This window comes from Ptiloglossa arizonensis, chromosome 12 (genome assembly GCF_051014685.1).
Source record: "Ptiloglossa arizonensis isolate GNS036 chromosome 12, iyPtiAriz1_principal, whole genome shotgun sequence".
NCBI classification, from domain to species: domain Eukaryota; kingdom Metazoa; phylum Arthropoda; class Insecta; order Hymenoptera; family Colletidae; genus Ptiloglossa; species Ptiloglossa arizonensis.
In genome coordinates, this window is record NC_135059.1 from 9712897 (window position 1) to 9725738 (window position 12842).

Consider the following 12842-nt stretch of genomic DNA (forward strand, 5'->3'; position numbering starts at 1 on the left):
CAACAATTCTTTCGTTCTTCACCACTTAAAAAAAATAAATCTATACAACAATAAAAAAGAATCGATTTCCATCGGCGTAGAATGTTGAAATCTTCGTTCAGCCCATCATTCCAACAATTCTTTCGTTCTTCTCCGGTTAAAAAAAATAAATCTATACAACAATAAAAAAGAATCGATTTCCATCGGCGTAGAATGTTGAAATCTTCGTTCAGCCCAGCATTCCAACAATTCTTTCGTTCTTCACCACTTAAAAAAAATAAATCTATACAACAATAAAAAAGAATCGATTTCCATCGGCGTAGAATGTTGAAATCTTCGTTCAGCCCAGCATTCCAACAATTCTTTCGTTCTTCTCCGATTAAAAAAATAAATCTATACAACAATAAAAAAGAATCGATTTCCATCGGCGTAGAATATTGAAATATTCGTTCAGCCCAGCATTCCAACAATTCTTTCGTTCTTCTCCGCTTAAAAAAAAATAAATCTATACAACAATAAAAAAGAATCGATTTCCATCGGCGTAGAATGTTGAAATCTTCGTTCAGTCCAGCATTCCAACAATTCTTTCGTTCTTCACCACTTAAAAAAAATAAATCTATACAACAATAAAAAAGAATCGATTTCCATTGGCGTAGAATGTTGAAATCTTCGTTCAGTCCATCTTCGAACGATCGAACTGTAAAACTCCGTCGACAGAAGCCAGGGGGGGGGGGGGGGGTTCCTTTCCCTTGAATTCCGATTGGCGTCACGCGTCGGTGTTCCCCACCCATCCCTCGCTTCAACGATCCCGCGCTCAGTGGTGTTCTCTTTGTTGTCTCGAAGTTCCCCGGCGAGTGGTACACCCCTCCCAGCAGTGTCTCGTAACGACGTCTTAAACGAAGACGTAACGAAACGCGCGTTTGATCGGCGGGTCACGTTGTCCGCAATGATCGTGGACCAAGAGACAAACGATTGGTCGGTTCGGTCGAGGGGACAACGAGTCACTTCCGCTGGCAATTGCGCGACAGTCCATTTGTAAGTAACTCCGATGATTACCAGCAGAAGCGGCCCGCATCTTGTTACAGGATGCAATTCACCGCGTACCAGCTCGTTTCGATCGTATAAATCGTCGACTCGATTTTACAGGGAAACCCTCTGTCCCACGTGCACGGCTACGAGGATGATCGACACGTATCACGACCACGATACGGGAGCCCTGGCAGCCGGTAGTTGGGTGGAATTAAAGTTCAAGGACGAACGCCAGCCTCGGCCCCGGCACGGCCGGCATTCCCATGTTGGCGGCGCGCGCGTTCGTCCCTAAGCTGTCACCGACGTAATTGAAACCAGCCATCGAGCCAACCCCGGTCCCCGCTCGTAGAAAGCCTCTCCTGACCTTTCTCATCCTGGAAACCTTGCGACGCGCGACTCTCGTCTCTCCAGCCAACTGGACCGACCGACCGACCGCCCTACCTTTCCTGCTCTTTCGCAACAAGCGACGGGTAAGGGTTACGTTGAAATTCAACGAGCACTTGTATCGGATCGATGCATAAATTCCTTCGATGTGTTCGAACGTAAGGTAATTCGTCCCATTGCGAAGAAAGTGGAGATAGATTTGGGTAGTGTTAATATCTATCGGGGTATTGAGAGTATTTTAGGTTTTCGAATCGAGTGCATACATCTCTTGAGAGATTTTTAATTGTTTTTGTGTTGGAGAAAGTGTGCCCGAGGGATATGTATTGAGAGGAGTTGACATGGTTTGGGAAGGTTTGAGAGAAGAGTATAGGATGGTTGTAAATATTTGATGTTTTTGAATTGAATAAGTAACTTTGGAGATTTTTAATTCTTTGGTGTTGATTGGAGAAATTGTACTTGAAGGAGAAGTTTTGAGAGGAGTTGATATTGTTTGGGAAGGTTTGAGAGAAGAGTATAAGAAGGTTGTGAATATTTTATGTTTTTCAAGTAAATACCTTTAGAGACTTTTTAATTCTTTGGTGTTGATTGAACAAAGTGTATTCGAGGGAAAAGTATTTAGAGCAGTTGATACAGTTTGATAAGGTTTGACAAATAATGTAAGGCAAAATACTTAAATGGGATTTATTTATTAATTTATTGGTCACTTCGCGATTTATTCTCCTTAGTTTCGTTTTCGTTTCCTCATTCTAAATTTAATTGGACAGTGAATATTAATTATTGGAATTGCGTATCTATTAAACTTTTAGTCCATATTTATCAGATTTCGGAAGCATGCCTACGTAAATTTTGCCTCCCTGAAAAGCTATTTATCAATCGTTAAATTTGCAGAGAGTTTACGTACATAGTTTTACTAAATTAGAATTGAGCATAATCCACATATCGCGTATAGAAGTTGATTTATCATTTGTTATTCGTTGTACACGTGTTTGTATCATCGAAACGAATAAACCTAAAAATATTTCAGAATCTACTCAAACCTGTACCTACACCTTTAAATATCTATACACGATAATTATAAAAGTTTACTATTCCTCCATGTTAAGGGTTTTCCACGTCGGGTAATTTTTTCAACGATTATTATATCTCGCTCAAATTTCATATAACAGTGCTTAACAGATCGTGAAAAGGTTAAAAGATAAATCGAAGAGAAAGCGTAGAAACGAGATCATTGCTGCGTATTTGATTTATCCGAGCTGAAACGCTTCAGCTACCCGGATAAGTATATACCTGGTTATTGACAAACGTGGAAAAAGCTGGTTATCGACATAAAGGTTAAATGGTAATTACTTCCATTGCGAATAAACTTGACAACAGAGACTTATAGAGCAATGTCTCGTGTATCGATAACACTTACCGTTAAATAAACCTTGAATAAACGTAAATACGTTACTGTCCCTATAACACTTACCCTTAGTGTTTCTTCGACTCGAATAAGTCCTGTCACAGACATATAAATGATAGAATATCTAATTGTAAATAAATTCAACGACCAAATATCACGTGGTAACGTCACGGTTAATGTTTCCCTGACTCGATCGTAATTTCCAAGTACGTATATGTACCCGTAAAAGCAAAACCCAGCTGACCAAACTCCATCCCATTGTACCCCACTAATTGAACCTGTGTTTAAAAACAGGGCATGCGTTGCATTTGGTGAAACGTACCGGAAAATTTCGAAACAATTTACACCGTGGCTATTAAAAAAGCAACCGGTGCGACATACGTTCTTATACCGCTTTGAAACAGTTGGGGAAGGTTTGAGAGAAGAGTGTAAGAAGGTTGTAAATATTTGATGTTTTTCAATTGGAGTAGAAGAGTAGGTAAATAGAAATTTGATAGTTTGCATAGGAATGTATTATGTAAGCCACGTAGGAATTTATTTACATACTTTGCAATATTTTTTAAATTGTACTATAAATACCTTCAGAGATTTTTAACTGTTTGGTGTTGATTGAAGAAATTGTATCCGAGGGAAAAGTTTTGAGAGTTGTCCAACGATAGTCCAACAACGAGAAAGTAATTTATTAATCGCGAATACAACATTCGGTGTAACAAAAAAAAGAAATCATTGTTTTTAACACCGTACCAATTCCTCCATACAACGATTACTATCATCGAAGAATTGTTTCAGTTCGATCGATTCCTATAAGAAATTCTCCATCTGTGCCTCGCATATTGATAATCGAGAATCTCGATTGGTTAACATCTTGCGTACATACATACACGAATTGAAAACTCGTTGTTTCCTCTGTACGATAAAGGACTGTATAGATTTGACGAATGTCTCGCAATGAAATATTTTCATTCGGTGAAGCAATTATGGTGTTTTCGACTCGACGGAAATCGACATCGTCCCCGACGTCTCGTGCTTCTCGCGTTTGACGTTCGATGGCATTCATCTTTGATTCTTGTTATTTTCGTCGATCCCGCGTAGTACCCAAGAGCTTCCAAACTTTTCCATTTTGATTGGAGGTGACGGACAATTGCACTCCGGTCGTGTCCCATCTGCTCCGGCAATTCTCGAGTCGTTTGACGGTTGTCATCTCGGAGGAGGGCTTCCAGACGTTCCTCGTCGAACTCCATTTGGCGTTCGGATCGAGGAGAATCACCGCGGCGCGAAATTGCCCTCTCGGAAGCGAGGTTTATCGCCTATTAACCGTCATTTTGATGGCGAACTTTTTTTTCCCCCGTAGACGATGGAAATGTTTCGAGCCGCGTCCGTGACGTTTCGGCCGCCATTGAACACGAGAAATACGAGGTGAACGTTGTCTTACGATGAAAATTATCGCGCCGAAGTTAACGGTATACTAACATCGTACAGGATTGTCTACGTCTGTCTTTACTAACGTAAGATAATGACGACGTTGAACCGGATGAATCATCGTTAGAGCAGGTAAATAGAAATTTGATAGTTTACACAAGAATTTATTATGCGAACCACGTAGGAATTTATTTAGATACTTTGCAACATTTTGTAAACTGTACTGTAAATTACTAAGGTTCTGTGAAAAGAAAGCGTACCGAGTGTGCTCGATGGATACTTTTAAACGAACGATGAGATCTATGAGACATTTAGAAGCTTTGAATAAATGTTATAATACAAAATCGTAATTGTAATTTATAAAGAAGCTTGTGCTGAAAATATTACGTTTATGTTATCCTTCTTCCTTATTTCAGTGTGTCGAACTTGCTTCTGAAGTTACGTCCACGTACTTTGGAACACTCTGTATATTACTCGCGATAGGACAAATTACAGATAGAATTCACGCACCGATCCAGTAACAGAACGAGTACACGGTGTCGTGTAAATCTCCAAATCGGTTTCACGAAAAGTGACTAACCTGAGACTTTAGCCGTGATTCGGCTCGCGTTAGTCCCCTTGGGAGTCGATGCAGCGGTCATTGTTGAAACGCTTTCGAAAAGTCGTCTTTCTTGGTGTCTGTTCGACGCGATCCTCGTCGCTCCCCGAATATCCCCGACCGTGCCAAATCTCTTTCGGAGCTTGGTCTTCGTTCCGGAGAAGATGAAAACCGTTGTCTCCCGATTCGGCCATCTGTGACCTTCCCATTTATCAAGAAACATCTATGTACATATTCGAAACACCTATAGCAGCGAGCAACGTAAATTATAACTCATCAGAAAGGTTACTTTTATCAGGTTGTTCGAAAAGTTATTTCGTTTTTTTTTTGGTGAAAATGAAACACGATTTTTTCAAAGTGTGTAAACAGGTTATTAAATTATATATTCCCCATTTTGGAAAACGAAATAACTTTCCGAACAACAACAATACGATCGCGAACGAATCACGGTCCAGTCACCCTGTAGATATTTTCCATTTAGAAACATCTATATAAATATTTAAAACATCCGCGGTGGAGAACAATGTAAATTAATACTCGTCGAAGAGTATAGTATTCCTATCGCCTCGACAATCTCGAAGGCAACTTCTCGGAATAAAATCGAGCGAGTTGACAACCCTGGAAGTGACGTTCGAATCGTCGATATCCCATATCCGTGAACACAATCTCGTCATACTGTAGATGTTTCCCGTTTGTCGAGAAATATCTATTCACGACATTTTAAACATCTACAGTAGGGAAAAATATCCGGTTGGAACGTATCGAGAGAGATTTCTTTCGATTCTACGAACGAACCATCTTGGAATCGAATCGACCCGGTTGGCAGCCCTGAATGCGACGTACGAATCGTCGGGATCCCGTATCCGTGAACAGGGTCTCGTTACCCGGTAGATTTATCAACAAAGATTTCTTTTTTTTTTATTCGTTCAAGGTGCACCACCTTGGGTTGGGTTTCACCGTCGAGATTTGCGGTTCCACGTGAAACCGTCGCTGTTTGACAATCCCCTCGAAAATGTTTGCGGAGTTCAAACGTCTTCGGTCGTATCCCGACGCCACTTGGAAGTAACGCTGTAACTTCTTGCGGTGCGCTCGCGGAAGTTTAGACAGAGCTCCTGACGTTCGCGAGTTCGGTCCTCCGAGCGTCAGTAGCAACATAGACGTAATATCCGCGTGGATATCCGTAACCATCGCGGCACTGTCGGTTCGACGAATCCGTAAATTAGCTCTGTGCCTGCGATCGAGTCGTATCTGTCCCCTCGGGCTCGAGAAACGAAAAAGGATCACCGTGACCCCCTCCCCGTTCGGTGTTCGACGCGATTGATCCTCGCGGTTTCGCGGGATGGGCGTCTCCTATTGGCCAGGATTCATTTTCCGTTTCTTTAACGGCTCCGCTCACCCCACCGTGCACTCTTTGTGCTTTCGCCTATTTACTCTGTCCCAGTTTCCGGGAGCTCGGCCCTGCGTAGGCTCGATCCTAATTGCGCCTCGAGGAGTCCTCCGTGCTCTCCCACGACGTCGTACTCGTTAACGACACCGTGATATTTCCACGGTCTCTTCAATTACAAACGCGTTGCGAGTGTTTTACCCCCTCCCTCCCATCCTTGCGTGACGTTGCAATATTAATACGGAAGTTTCTACGCCGTTAACATCGGAAGTCGAAACCCTTGAACAGCTTTCAGGGGTAGACCAAAATGCGTACATTTTTGTTAGAGATCAGTTGTGTGACGAATGTGACATACACATGGCTAAGAAATGGAATGGGATAGTGTATGGAGTACTGTAAACCGATGGAAAGATGACACAACTTGCTAATTGGCTGTAGCATACTAGTTCAGTCTTCAGGGGTCAATTTAGAGGTCAATTGTGTGACGAATATAGTAACGCGTGGATAATAAATGGAATGGGATAGTACAGGATGATTCTCTTGTCAGCGAACTCCAAGACAGTATCACCTAAACGCACCAATCCCGTGTGAGTCTTATTTTTAGTTCACAGACGTTTCACTTTGCTGAAGTAGTCGTCGACCAATCGATGTGAAAATGGCAAAACTTAAATTCTGATCTTCGATTTTCATTTGTACTCGCTTTCCCTCGATAATTGCTTTTGCGATTCATTCGGTGTCCTCATCCTTCTTCGCTTCTTTTTCTTCATCTTCTTCTTTATCCGATTTCTTCTCTTCTTGTAGCACGATCGAGCAATACGTTTAACTTCGTTAATTTTACGAGTTCGATGATACGCTTTGGCACATATACGTCTAAGACTATATCTTTTAAGAAAATGCAAAAATAAAAATGGAATTCTTTGGAAGATTATAGTAAAAGACTTTCAGAACCCTTCACACTTTAAGACGTTTTTAAGGTTCCACTGTCTAGAGTAAAATGCTCCCTTGAAAGGTTAGTTACGCTCTAGTTTTCGAACCGATACAACCATCCTCTCGACGGATACGTTCGAACCAGTTTACTATAGATATTGTTTAATTCTTGTTCGCTATTCTATAGTACCACGGTATCGAGTATTCCTTGCGAGCGTATCTCGATCTCAATGTGGCTCTATTAGGTTAACACTGGAACTCCGACAGTGAACGTATTCCTATTTATATCAGATCACGTACATATCTCTGAAATGAAATAAGGAGAGACAAATCAATTTTCGATCATAATTAGTTCTCCGTTTCGATAATTGTTACCACGCAATTGGGCAAAAGTATCGTCAATAATCGAGCAAAGTTGGGAAATTAATACAGTTAGCTTCGGTTGTTAATTTATAATAGAAATAGTGTATTCGTATCGTCACACGATACATTACAGAGTATTAGAACAAAACGAACTATTAAGTTTATAACTTTCTTCAACATAAAGTGTGTCTCAAATGAATGCAATCACCCATTAAATATCTGCCTCACATTTTCCTGTACGAAGAAACTTCAAATTTACATTGTTACAAGAGCCATGTGTAACCATGGAAAGAACTTTTTCTGAAAATTATTTTTAACCAGATTTCAAGGTTAATTAAATATTCTCTCGAAATACTTCATGCTTTATTTCTGTACTTATAAAGCATCAAACATTCGAGTACGTAATTAAGACAACTCTGTCAATTATCCAAACGAGTCGTATTCTTGACCTTAAATTTTCAGGTTCTTATTTACCGATAAATATACATTAATTTTCACATCGAACCACCACCAAACGTCGTGCACGGAATTCGTTGTACCGTATTGTAATTTTAACCATTTTCTTCAAGTAATCTACAACCTATCCCCTCCCTATAAAATCAAAGTCCAGTAATTCTCGACTAAATATTCAAAAGAAATTTCTTCTTACACCGATAAATATATAATATATACACCCTATAAACCTCTTAACTATCGCGCTCGTGTATACTCGAGCACCTGTAACAATATTATTCCAGGACCTCTGGTTAAAGAAAACACCGGGTGTACAAACTTTTTCTATTTTTCTAATATTGTTATCTCCTCGTTCAATTTCTAGATACCATCTCGACGAGTCGTAAACTTTCATTTCGCAAAATACGAAATTAATTCAACATCGAGGTTTCCTTACCCCGATTAATTCAGCAGCGAAACGGTTAAACACTCCATCTCCCCGAATCTCTCTTGGCTCGGGATTCTTTGACGATTTTCATTTATTTATTTACTTCCTCGTCTCCATTTTCGATACAGGCTGGATCCTCCGTCTCGATCCACCGTGAGAGACGCTTCTATCGGTGCACGTTGGTCGTTTTGCGGGGCAGTTTATTACCTTTAAGTTCGAGTATCCCTCACATTGTCACGATCGAAGGAGGCAGCTCGGGCGCGTTTCAATACGGAAAGAAACGAGCGAACGAGGAGGAAACGAACCAATGAAAAATAAGGGCGCGGATAATGCTATTTATCACCGGGCGATTGCATCGAGGCGCGACCGGTTACCCCTGGGGCAAACTTTCCCATGGATTCCGCAACTGCGCCATACCTTTCGCCGGATTTAATTAAAGTCTTTTTCGGTCTCTGAGAATAGCCAGCTTACCCAGCTCGTCGCGAAAACACAAAGGAGGACCGCGTCGCGCTGTACGCTTTCGACGAACTAAATTCCACCTTCAATATATTCCTGGCATGTTACCACCGAACCTTCAAATTTCAACACCATACCGGTATATAATAAGACCAACGTAACAATGCTCGTCTTTGCACCGAGTACATAGCAAAATCGGGCCTAGACAATTTAACCTTCTTCTTTCCAGGAATTTGCAAATTGTCCCGGACAAAGGCCCCTTTTAATCGCCTTTCGCACATCGAGCAGAGCTAACCGAGTGTGGTACTTTATCGCGTCGCTACAATGGTACACGTATAAAAAAAAATTAAAAAAATGAGTTTCTGTTCTTGTCCAACACTGGTTTCTATCACGTAGGAAATGTAACGAGTATTTTATCCTTTTTATGAATTTTTATGTTCGTGTTATCAATGCAGACATTCGTTTACCGAAAAGGGTTCGTTGAGAGCATCATTTATTCGTTTTATATGCTTCGAGGAATTCGTAGTAAGAATTAGAATTTACAAACGATCTTTTTTTTGCCAATTTTTCGCTACAACCTTTTCATCTGTACCAATTTTAGAAGAATAAATTATGATTCCATTTTTGTTAGAGTGAATTGTGGTTCCATTATTACAAGTGTGAATTATGGTTCCATTTTTATAAATTATGGCTCCATTATTACAAGTATAAATTATGGTTACTTTTATAAGAGTAAATCATGGTTCCATTATTACAAGTGTAAATTATGGTACCATTTCTATAAGTGTAAATTATGGTACCATTTCTATAAGTGTAAATTATGATACCATTTCTACAAGAGTAAATCATGGTTCCATTTTTACAAGAGTAAATTATGGTTCCATATTTACAAAAGTAAATTATGGCTCCACATTTACAAAAGTAAATTATGGTTCCATTCTTACAAGAGTAAATCATGATTCCATATTTACAAAAGTAAATTATGGTTCCATTTTTACAAGAGTAAATCATGGTCGCATTATTACAAATGTAAATTATGGTTCCATTTTTACAAGAGTAAATTATGGTCCCATTATTACAAGTGTAAATTATGGTACCATTTCTACAAGTGTAAATTATAGTACCATTTCTACAAGAGTAAATCATAGTTCAATTTTTACAAGAGTAAATCATAGTTCCATATTCACAAAAGTAAATTATGGTTCCATATTTACTAAAGTAAATTGTGGTTCGATTTTTACAAAAGTAAATCATGATTCCATATTTACAAAAGTAAATTATGCTTCCATTTTTACAAGAGTAAATCATAGTTCCATATTCACAAAAGTAAATTATGGTTCCATATTTACAAAAGTAAATTGTGGTTCGATTTTTACAAGAGTAAATCATGATTCCATATTTACAAAAGTAAATTATGGTTCCATTTCTACAAGAGTAAATCATGGTCCAATTTTTACAACTTTCATTCCATTCCCAATAAATGTGACCAAGTTCTAAAAGTTTATGTTTGACCATTTTTGTTTTCATAATGTACACTAACGTACAGGTGCACAGGTGTGTGGGTTGTTTGACCAAGGGAAAGACGACTGATTAACTCTCCGAGTACTTCGAATATCTGTGCTGAAGTCGTTTCTGACTTACACCGACATTTCACCAATACGGATATATTTTCTCTCGAAACTCGAGTTCACGCATATGTACGAACACATTGACGGTCGCTCGAGCTCGAGCTCCTCACGAACACATTACACTAATACGTTGAGGTTGAAACATTCATCTCTATTAGTCGTGTGTCCTAACCTACAAGTCTGAATTTAATGAAACTTTGTGCATATGTAGAGTATAATATACACATATGTAACAATTTTGTTGTCCACGGGAAATTTCTCGAATAGAATTTTGCTTCCAAATTTCGAAGTCGTTTTTAATTCGAGAAGATTTCTCGAAGCTCGAAATAATTAGAAATCTTTTGCGTTAATTATAACGGTGTTACAGGAAAGTTTAATAGATTTAACTATACCGCGTATAGAAAATTATATTTTAACAAGGAAAAATTAATTAAGATTTTCCCGGTAGCAAAATCACGAAGATCAAATACTATCATGCAATACGATCGAATTCTGTTGTTCTATAAACTAATAGTTATTTATCAAATTTCTTCGTAACGTTCAAAAATGATTCTCTCCTTTCTTTCATTATCAAGGACGATTGCTTAAAATTTCGTCTACAGTTTGTTCAAACACGAATTAACAACCGTTCAAACTCTCGATGGTTTATGTTCAAAACTTCTTATCTACTTTATAAATGATCACCTCTAGAATATCTCGTTAGCGATTATCATAACTGTGCAATAGACTTAGAGATTAATTACTGTTAGTGACTAATCAATATTAGGCTTCATCAATAGCACAAATAATGAACTGATTGATCATTAATCGCGAAACAATTGTACACTTGATTGCGATTGAATCAACGAAACACAATGGAAAACCTAAAATGCTTGCAAATTACGGTCACCTTTCTTGTGAAGCATTACCGATGTTATACACGGCCACCGATCAATCTCGGTGACAAGTAGTTGCTCAACGATTCTTATTATAAATTATTACCTCTGTCACTCGATTACAAAGTAATCACGGAATAATCAATAACCGTTTGGTTCTAGCCACGAGCATTGAATTTCATATTTTAATAACCGCTGTCACGTACACGTGATTTCGTCAATCAGCGGTTATCGGTCGCTTTCAGGTATGCACGAAGCTACACTTTCGACCATTGTGTCATCGTCTAATGTTTAAAACAATCGCGTGTCATTTGTCGATAACGAGAGCATCGAATTGCTGACTTCGACGTCGAAATTCTACGAAATTTTACAATGACAATTCGATCGTTTTTCTTACAACTTTTTGATATTTCAAACATTTGCAATCTAAAAGTCAATCACAAATGTAACGAGTGACATTGATACAAGAGATCCGTGTTAGGTCTTTACTCGAAACGTTGTGCAATGTCTCTTGTAATTTAAAAGATGATCGCAAATGGAACGATGATTTTCGTACAAAAGATAGCGTACTCTCTTAAAGTCGACAAATAACAGTAAGGAAGTGTAACAGAGTTTTCGTGTCGGATCGATAAACATTTGCGCAAAATTTCATCAAAATAGACGTCCGAAAGTTCGCAGTCTTCCCCTGTCAGTGATGCACGCGCCATCTGTCGTCTCAACCGCGCGATCGTTGGAAACTTGCCTAGAAAGAAGAGGGGGGTGTATTTGGCGCGCAGTGTTCTCCACGAATGGCAAGAATTAAGATACCCGTGTGTATAGCTCGATCGAGCGAGAGCAAAGTCCAAGGGACATGGACAGGGATGGGCAAATAGTGTCACCCTTAGCCCTTTGAGCGCTATGAACCCATATATGCGTTCAGCAAAGTCGTTCACTATCGGCTATGAACCCATATATGGGTTCTCGCAGAACCATTCAATTACAACAAACGCTTAACGTCGCACAACTCAGTGCTCAAAGGGTCAGAACTTAGTACTAGGCACTTGCCCCAGATTTTCTACTTGTTAACTTATTTTCGCATTTTATACAAAATGAACAAGTGTATTATTCGAGGTTTCCAATTTTCTTTAACATATCGACAGAAACGAGTGGGCCGTAGAATACAGTTTCCTGAAAAATATAAATTTTTATTATACATTGTACCAACGTTCGAAAACTTTTTATAGTAGGATAAAAATAGCGAGGCTCGCAATCTCTAGAGAATAGAAAATAGAATAGAAAATTATTCATCTTTTGTTCGTTATTCGAAACTTATACTCTACGTAACAATATTGCCACACTCTAGTGGAAGGAGTCTCCGCGTTGATCGCGGCCACCGGTTCGCGCATGCGCGATCCTAACCTCGCTTTCGCTTGGCCGAGCTGTACATCGGATTCGAATTGTCCTTGGAGCGGATTGGAAGCAGAGTGTCGCCAACGGAAGATTTGATCGCGTTTCTTCTTTGTAGGAGGGGTAACATTC

At 39.3% G+C, this 12842-nt stretch overlaps 1 long non-coding RNA gene across 1 annotated transcript; it reads left to right on the forward strand.

Moving 5' to 3' along the window:
* Positions 1-914: 914 nt before the first annotated feature.
* Positions 915-1492, forward strand: LOC143152981 (uncharacterized). Its single transcript, XR_012993683.1, has 2 exons — positions 915-1014; positions 1126-1492. It is a non-coding gene; the product is annotated as an uncharacterized LOC143152981 (long non-coding RNA).
* Positions 1493-12842: the final 11350 nt, after the last annotated feature.